Raw genomic sequence first — 10,176 nt, 5'->3', positions numbered from 1 at the left:
CGGTTCGCTTCAGACAGTTTTTGGAACTGGTCTGTACCCAGCTGGCTGTTTCTGCTCTAAAGCTGTTTGCTCAAACTCAGTGAGATGGGAAATTCCTCACGTGGCTTTAAGAGCTGGACCTGTGGAGATGGTCCGTGGTTGCCAGAAGGGAGGTAGCTCCTGAAGAAGGGTACCCCTTTTAGGGGGGAACTTGGCAGCAGCTGAAGGAAAGAGTTGCTTTCACCTTTGGGACAACAGCTAGGGCAGTCAGTCTAAAGGGTGGGAGAGCATTTACCTTTGAAAACTGTCATAGCTGCAGGTGGGGAATATGGGCAGTTGACTGTTAGAAAACGGAGGTTAGAGAGCTGCTGTTTGAAGTAGTTGGTGATACAGGGTTTGAGTGTTAAGAGCAACTTGATTTTTAAAAGTTATTTCCAACAGGTAAATTTTGGAAAATCAAGTATATTTTAATAGTCAAAGCAGTACCCTTTTCAGCTGCAACTACTGGTAATTCTGATTGGCTCAGCATCCTAAAAATGTTGAAAAGAGAAACCTTTTCTTTTCTTGGGTAAAGTGTGAAGAACTGGCAGATTGGCAGTCTTTTTTGTTCTGAAGAGCTGGCTTGAGAGTTGCAAAGGGAATCATCTTGTTTAAAGATAGCAGTGCTACAGGGAATCATACATTTGGAGAGCCTCTCACCAGCCTGTCCCCCCAAAAACAAAAACAAAATCTTGTTTTCTTTTCTTTTAAACCATATTATATATTTGCAGAATTGGTGGAGCAAGTAAGTAGATCTTTTAGAGTCTTGATTGTTGTCTTTCCAGCCTTTGCTGCTAATTTAAAGCCTGTTGTCCAATGCAAGAATTGCCTTGAAGAGTCAAGCCAACTTTGGATGCTTGTGTTCAGGAATGGCTGGCATATCTTCAGTGGATTCCATTCAGCACTGATAATTTAGATTGCCTGGATAAATCTTTTATATTTGGGGGATACTTTTTTTAACCACAATTGTCCCCTCCTTTCCATTTATCTTGGTTCCTTCATATTACATCCTGCTGCAGTCCCTAAATAACATTTTAAATGTTCGACTTTCTTCTGCAAGAAAGCCCCAAATAAAACCCAGTTCTCCAGTAAGCAAAATGAATAAATTGACTCAATGTACCATTCAGAATACAGTTTTTTTAGTCTTGCTATCTAGGTAGTATTCTAATTAGAGTTATAATAGCAGATATTAATCCCAGGGTTGTGGACTTCCAGCACCAGGCATTGGATGGTATTTGGAGGGGGAATGTATGTCTCCAATTCTTGCCTGGAGGATCCAGCATAAATTAATAACTATACTTGCAGCTATTACCTTTAGCTAATGTGGTGGAATCCAGCCCTGCATTTTTTTTCTACAATAGCCTTAAAGTGCCATGCTTTTTGTTTCTTTGTTATGATAGCAGAACAAGGTAGAACTTTAAATCACAAATCAAAGGGGACTGGGGGAATCTGCTTTTTTTTTTATAATATAATAGCCCCGGCCTCAATTGAAACAACTAATTTGAAGAGATCATGGGGAAGAGTGTTTGACTTGTGCCCTACATTGTGAAATGTGCTCCAGTCTGGGCCTAACGAGGGGGTGCCCATTTTATTCCCAGGGTGAAGGGTGGAAAGGCAAGGCTATCACGCCATCTGCCACCATATTTCCTGCTGCAGGTTGTTTAACTCTTCCATTTGGAATGGGATTCCCAAAGGAAGTTTGGTGAATAGCTTGACATCTTCCTCTGCAGGTGCTGTAGCTACGTTAGTTTGACATGATTCATGTGGACAAGGGCAAGGTTCTGTCCTAACAGTAGCAGAAATGCCCGAGCAACTAAATCTTTGCCAGTTCTGAGGTCTAATCCCAGAGCTAGAGTTAGACCTGCTTGCTTATATTAGTCAATTATGCAGGTTTGCTAACATGCAGATAATTTGCTACACTGTCTCAGAGTTCAGGGGCAGAAAGGCTGCCTCAGTTTTCTGTCATCTTCATTTTCTAACACTGTTATTTCCAGTGCTTCAGAAGAGGGATCTCTTGGGAATGGGATCAGAGTTTGCTTGACTATATTGCTAAGGTAAAAGAAAACATTCTGGTCCAATTCCCAAAGGATCCCATTTCTGAAGCCCTGTAGAGGAATTCATTTGATTTTACGGTCTGTTTGGGTTGCAGAAATTAATGAGTCTCAGGTGCAAACTAGTTCATTTAGCAAATAATAGAAAAATATCACCGAGTTCTGTATTTTGCTTCTATGGGAGATGGAATGTGGGATTGAATATAAAATTCAGCTTGAACATTCTTTTTTTTTAAGCTCCTAATTCTTACTGTTAACAGAGATATTCTATAAAAATGTATGGACCTGGGAGAAATTTCAGATCTTGAAGAGATGCCTAAATTTAATTTAGTCCAGATAATATTTTAAAACATTTTAGAAAATGTTTGCGCAAATATGCCATTTGACTATTTTATGCCAGTAACATAATTCAATGTTTGAAGATTAAATTTTATTTTGTTTTGGCCCAGAGTAAACAGACTTAGTCCCAGCTAGTAAAAAATGAAGTTTGAAAAGATGTTATTCAATTTCCCTTGAGAAATATCCTGGATAATGTTTTAAATGTGTAGATGATTGGGACATGATTCTGTTTTGAGTTGCTTACTGTTTGCTGAACCAAAAAGAAAGAAGGCATCATGCAACTTTAAAATACCCAATGGGAATGTAAAGTGCTTCCATAGGTGCTGTAAGTGGGAGAATGAAAACACGCAGTTCGAAGTCCAGTGTTATATCAGAGCCAAAGAGGTGGATAAAAATTACTGATTTTGTTTCTCCTTTCTGGATCCAAAGAATCACCCCTTTCTCCATAGATACGCTTAAATTTCTGAATGTATTTTGGTTTTCACCTCAGTTGGTCAAGGTGTCATTTACTTGCATAAGTTAATATTTTCACTGATGTGACCAAATCTTAAATAGCATATCTGATGTGATGGACATTGCTCCATGGTCCAAGAGCCAGATGACATGACCTTGTTAAGTCCACAATGAAAAACAATAATTTGGTGAATCTTTTTAAAAGAACAGTAGATTTGCATATGTTGTCACAAAAATTTACTTTCTTATATACTAGTTTCCCAAAGCAGGTCAGCATGTTACGGTTCCTGTCTGCAGGCCTAAAATAAGGGTATTATTTTACAATGATGTCATTCGAGTTAGAGCAAGGTTTTGTAATTAGTGCCTTTGAGAGAATTAAAGAGGTTCACATGGGCTCCTCCGCAGCCTATGTTTTAGGACAGAGCTGGCTTATGTCACTTGGGGTTCTGCTTTTGCAGAGTGAGAGTCTTACTTCTAGGGAGCTTCATCTCTGTTGATAGCCGTGGGCCAGAATAGCCTGCCCCAGTCCACTAGCCAAGGGATTATGGAGCTGAAGTCCAACATGTGGCTGGGGAGGGAACCAGACTGAAGAAGGCTGGATTAGAATTACAGCAGAAGCATTGTGCTAGATTGGGTTGGGCTTTGAAAAACAACACATAAGGTTCTTCATCATTCTAAAAAAAAACTTTAGATTTTTTTTTTATTGTTATATTTATTTGGGGGCAAAGGAGCACAAATTCCCTATCTTTTCCTTAGCTAGTAAGATGTATGCTACCCTTTGTATTTGCAGCAGTTACTAAAATTTTTGAGAATCTTATGGTAATATCAGAGATGCTTTGCTTCTAGGATCAGAAATCAAAAGTTAATACAGGTAACACCGTGCCTTAAATAGTAATGCTCAATTAGTTCAAACTGAAACCCTGAAATTACAAACTTTCAGACTGTTGATGTTTTTGAAGAGCAGTTTCTAACACTGAGATTGTCTTGCGAAATCAGAAATCTGATGTATTGTTTTGGAGCTCAGGGTTCAGATTTCAAAGATGCTAAATATGTAGCCCTCAAATCTTTGTACCTGAATTTAAAAATTTGGAAATGTGTTTCATTTCAAATATGTCACTGCAGGTGAGTGTTTACCACTGTTGATCATTTGGTAAAAGGTAGGTATTGCAAGTTTAGCCTGTTTGTGATCCTAGAAAAACACGGTAGTGAAGATCTAAATATGTAAGGAAGTGTCTATTTCTCCCACCCTCCAGTTTCTAAAAAGCTGGAAACTTACTGCAAGATAACCTGTGAAACTTAGAAGTTTTAAAATAGTTGTGACAGATCATGTGGAAGCTTTGTGGAAAGGGAAAGGAGGAATCATCTGTGAAAGGACCTGTATGTATCACTGGAAACAAAATGGTTGCAATCAATTGCAAATGCCCAATTTATTGAGGCTGATTCTGAGGGACGTATAGCAACTAACTGACCCAAAGGTTTTCTCAAGCATTTGTGAAACTAGGCTCTTCCTTTTCATTTATTTCTGTAATCCTTTTGCCTGGCATCCCCCCTTCTGGTGCCTGCCATTTGTGATGGATTTCAACTCCCATAATCCTTAAAGTAGAAATTATGGAAATTGAGAGAGAGTTTTGGAGAGTTCCCTGCCATGTAATTTTGGTCTAGATTCTCTCTAGAACTGAATCTTTCTGTGGTATAGATTGTGAAGTATTTATCCCAGTGAATTAAGGCCCATTTACTCCATCTAGGTAGTCGTGCTTATTTTCACCATGACTGAATTATCCTAATTGTGATGTTAAAAGTTCATTGAAATAACCTGATTCTGCCCTACCCATCATCCAGTGAACCCTAAATTACCAATGAGAAAGGTTTCTCCTTTCGTGGCAGAGTATGTTTCTAAGTTCAGACTGCATTCTTTGAAACATAGGAAGACATCTTTTAGGGTACAAGTTCAAGATTAAAACTTAATCTTTTTAGCTTGCTGTATTAGGTTCCAGTTCTGAACTTTTAAAGCATATTTCTTAAAAGTCCAACAACCTTCATCAGGATTTGACGCATCAAATCATAGACATGGGGTTTTAGCATGCTTCCTTTGTAGTTTTGTCACCAGGGAGGGAGGGAGGGAGGGAGGGAGGGCTAAAAACCAACCTATTGACCAAGATTATCTGCCTTTCTCTTAGGAGTCATTCATCCCATTCTGAGGCAGTACTGAAAGGTGTGACTGTGGCTAGCAATTCCTAAGCTTTTGCTACCAGTCAGCTTGGCTGGAACTCTTAAGAAAATGGAAAATTCCAAATATACTTTCAATATAATATATACTTGACAAGACTAGGGAACCTTTTCAGGGAGGGACAGCTTTTAACTTTTTCTGGTGTGGTTTAGAAGTCCACTCTTTCTTGGATTCAGAATCAAACAAGCAAACCCTTGGATCCCTGGGGGAAAGTGACAGACAAACGTTACAACAGGGACCTGATTCTTGTGGAGGGGAATGGGGGTGTCCCAGTCCACAAATCATACATAGATATACTTGAGCCTGTGAAGAGGACACAGTGCCACTAACTAGCCAATTGGGCCAGAGAACCACCATTTCCCCCCCACCACTCAACCATAAAAGTAACCTAGTGCAAACCTTAACTGTAGCTACTTGGATGAAAAGCCTCATTGTATTATGGTCTCTTCTTCTAAGTAAGCACGGTTAAGATTAGGCCACACAAGTCCTACACAAACTACAATGTGTTTTTTTTTTTTTAATGTAGTTAGCAGAATTTTACTACCAAGGTTGAATTATTATAGTAGCTAACTTACAACATGTATTTTGCTAAATATGCATGTACTTCTATTTTTAATTTTTATTCTTCCCATTCTCTCCCCTCTCAAAAACCACCTCTTCTGCTTTCTGGTTTTACCTGTGCTGATTTCTGTTCTGAAGTCCACCTTTAATGTTTAAAGGAAACCTAATGAACACACACCTGTTAGAAATCTTTCAATTTTTAATTGCTATTTACTGGTCATTGCTTAAAGTCAGACACTGTTGCTCATTTTCTAGTTATTTTTCAGATTAGATTTTTGTCCTCAATTTTGAAAGATCAACCCTTTCTTCCCACATGCACCGTATCTGTCTATAATATTACCTTTTCAGATGGGATGTACACCTTTTCTGACTATAACCATTGCTCTTGTATTTTGGTAGATGCTTTGTTGATAGTAACTAAATGCCTAGTGAGATTTTTAAAAGTAAAAACAAACTCAGTTGTTATTTTAAGCCAGTCTTTTCCCTCATACTTTCCTTGAGTAACCTTGACATTGCATTTTTACCAGATATGTATCTCTCCACAATTGCCTTTTCAAAATGTTTAGCCTAAGATTTTAGCTTAAAAAATACAAACCAATACTTTTGCTGAACAGAGTAAATCTGATTTTTCTTGTTAGTGATCCCGTCAATTGCAAGTTCATGCTTTATTTATATGGGAAGTTAATGATCAATACATTATTCCCTTCTACCTTTTAAAAAAGATTTCTTTTTATGCTAATTAACACCTGTTCTTAGTGGATGGATAAATGTTATCTTTACTGTCCCCGCCCCAGTCTTGATAATCAAATCCCCATCTCCCCAGTCCTTGCACCCCACAACATACTCCATAGGTTGTTGGGTTTTTTAATCAGTGTAAGTTTGGACAGGTCGCTCTAAATCGGGGGAAATTTGCAGTAGGGTTGTAATCAGAAAGCTTGGGTGTCTTTTGGGAATGTTTTTTGCTGGTGGAATCTTGGTGCGCTGTTCATCTATTGATGATGGAGAAAGACTTACAGTGCTTAATAAAGTCTATTCTTTTAGTAAAGAAAAAGTGGTGTCTCTTTTGTTTTAAGCTCTGTAAAATCAAGCGACCATTTCAAGTCACTACTAGGTATATGCTGCAACTCTGCAGAGCTGCTGGAGGGAAAAACCCCAAACTGTGACATGGAAGGAAGAAATCCACTTTTTAAAAAATTAGAGAGTAACTAAGGGTGCTAAGTAGCCAAATTTCAGTACATTTTACTTCTCCCAGTAAGTGACAGAAGCAAAATAAGCTATATAGAATATATCAATGAAATTAGGTTTCATTTGTATCTCGGTAAAGCAATGACCAGCATTGGTATGATAAGTTCAAACAAGGTATTATGTAATGGTGCCCCAATGTGTACTACAGTAGATAAAGGGGAGCCTATTGGGGGAAGGTGGAAATTTGTTTACACTATAAATGTGTACGAGTTCAAAAGTTGCAGCTTCTGTGCATACAGACTTTTTTCCAAACTGTAGTTTTATGTAAGTGCTAACAGTTGGTAGATAACATGCATGGAAATAGAGTTCTGGGAAAAGGAATGACAGTGTATAATAATTTAAATAAGATATCTTAAGGAACAGTAGAAGAAGAAAACATTTAAAAACTGATCTGGGCCTGAAATATTTGATCATGCCACTGTAGATCTACGTGTGCCATATTATTCCTTGAAATGACTTTGCATGCAGTCCAAAAGACAGTACTATACAACAAATACTATATTTGTGTTACAGCTAGGCCCACATTTTTCCCACTCTTGAAAACTGATTGTTGTGGTTGAACTCAGTCTTTCTATGGTGCTGGGCAATGAATTATGATTGTCTATCCTTTTATTAAGGGGACGCGGTGGCGCTGCGGGTTAAACCGCTGAGCTGCTGAGCTTGCTGATCGGCAGGTCGGCAGTTCGAATCCGCGTGACGGGGTGAGCTCCCGTTGCTAGTCCCAGCTCCTGCCAACCTAGCAGTTCGAAAACATGCCAGTGTGAGTAGATTAATGGGTACCACTTCGGCGGGCAGGTAACGGCGTTCCATTTAGTCATGCTGGCCACATGACCACGGAAAACACCGGCTCTTCGGCTTTGAAACGGAGATGAGCACCGCCCCCTAGAGTCGGACATGACTGGATTTAATGTCAAGGGAAACCTTTACCTACCTATCCTTTTATTAGTGTTATGATGGTTACTGAATACAGATGGGATATTTGGTTTGGCTGGAAAGAGGGATACTCTCTTGAAATCTAATCCTAGAGTGGGTAAGATGATCTTGCTTTCTGCTCCAAAACATGGATGATACTTTACCTTGGAGTGAAGCCTAATGCATTATCAAGCATAAGGGTCACCAACACATAATTCTAGGAGCTAGAATTAACTCAGATGTAAGGTCTGTGCAATACTGTTCCAATCCTCAGAAATCCAGCAAAAGAATATACCAACCCACAGAGTACAGAAAACTACATGCAGATTGGAATATTGGTTATTTTATGGAAAATTGTGCCTTTGTTATGCTTTGCTCTGTTTCATTCTGATTCTGTTCTGTGTGTATTAGTGCATTTTTCTGATTGAAGGAGTACTGGTTAGAGTGAACCCTTTAGAAGCTATGGTCATTTTTTTTTTGCCTTTCAACTTCCATCTAGTTCCATAGTTTTGATGTACATGATATAGATTTGAATTCTTGTTGAACCAGCACACTCATTCTAAAAAATCTAAAATGACCTGAAGGGGCAACACAAATCATCCACCAGTGTGACCTGGGCAGTTTCTATCCTGTGCCAATGCCTGTTGTTGTTTATTCGTTTAGTCGCTTCCGACTCTTCGTGACTTCATGGACCAGCCCACGCCAGAGCTTCCTGTCGGTCGTCAACACCCCCAGCTCCCCCAGGGACGAGTCCGTCACCTCTAGAATATCATCCATCCATCTTGCCCTTGGTCGGCCCCTCTTCCTTTTGCCTTCCACTCTCCCTAGCATCAGCATCTTCTCCAGGGTGTCCTGTCTTCTCATTATGTGGCCAAAGTATTTCAGTTTTGCCTTTAATATCATTCCCTCAAGCGAGCAGTCTGGCTTTATTTCCTGGAGGATGGACTGGTTGGATCTTCTTGCAGTCCAAGGCACTCTCAGAATTTTCCTCCAACACCACAGTTCAAAAGCATCGATCTTCCTTCGCTCAGCCTTCCTTATGGTCCAGCTCTCGCAGCCATATGTTACTACAGGGAACACCATTGCTTTAACTATGCGGGCCTTTGTTGTCAGTGTGATGTCTCTGCTCTTAACTATTTTATCGAGATTGGTCATTGCTCTTCTCCCAAGGATTAAGCATCTTCTGATTTCCTGACTGCAGTCAGCATCTGCAGTAATCTTTGCACCTAGGAATACAAAGTCTTTCACTGCTTCTACATTTTCTCCCTCTATTTGCCAGTTATCAATCAAGCTGGTTGCCATAATCTTGTTTTTTTTTTGAGGTTTAGCTGCAAACCAGCGTTTGCACTTTCTTCTTTCACCTTCATCATAAGGCTCCTCAGTTCCTCTTCACTTTCAGCCATCAGTGCCAATGCCTAACTTGATTTAAAAGGATCTAAATAATCCACTTTCTCTTGGGCACTTTGAAGCTGGAGCACCACTACTTTCTCTACAACCTTCTCTTAAACAGGGAAGCCTGGGTGGAGATAAAAAGCTGGGTATCATCAGTGTACTGATGGCACCTCACCTTGTGCTGATGGATAACCTCACCCAGTGGCTTCAAGTAGATGTTGAACAGGAGTGGAGTAAGTACCAAACACTGTGGCACCCCACAAAGCAGGGGCTAAGTGTGGGACCTCTCCCCTCCGATCAATACTGACTGGTCCCAGAGAAAGGAAGAGAACCAGCACAATACAGTGCTGCCCACACCCAGTCCCTGGAACCAGTGAAGGACACCATGGTTGATGACACTGAAAGTTGCTGAGAAGTTAAGAAGAGCAAGGATGGATGGACTACCCCTACCCAAAAGTGCCACCAGTGCCATTTTGGTCAGTCCAAACTGAAAGGGATCCAGATAATCCGCTTCATCCAGGATCCTCTGAAGCTGCTGCGTGATCACCTTCTCAACAACCTTCCCTAAAAAGGGAAGGTTGGAGATTGGATAAATTTTTTTTACAAGCATTCATACTCCCAAATCCATGCCAAGCCCTAAATTTAGCTTTTGTGCTGCCCACCAACCCCATTCTGTCTTTTACCCTCCAATAATTGTAACACAAGCCAGTTTGATGTAATAGAGGGACCACGCTAGGAACTAGACACTCTGAGTTTGCGTCCAGTCCTTTTCTCTCAGTCCTAGAAAGAATGGAAGGCAATGACAAGCCACTTCCGAAAATGTTGCCAAGAAAACTGCAGGGACTTGTTCAGGCAGTCACGAGGACCAAAACTGACTCAAAAAACCACTTGACGGCATTGCCGCCGCAAGCTCCGCTTTTCAAAATGATCATCACAGGCTCGATTTCAGTTTGTACTGCAGGATCAATTTCATATATG

Source organism: Candoia aspera, chromosome 2, assembly GCF_035149785.1.
Source record: "Candoia aspera isolate rCanAsp1 chromosome 2, rCanAsp1.hap2, whole genome shotgun sequence".
NCBI classification, from domain to species: domain Eukaryota; kingdom Metazoa; phylum Chordata; class Lepidosauria; order Squamata; family Boidae; genus Candoia; species Candoia aspera.
Note: the sequence above shows the minus strand (reverse complement) of the source record.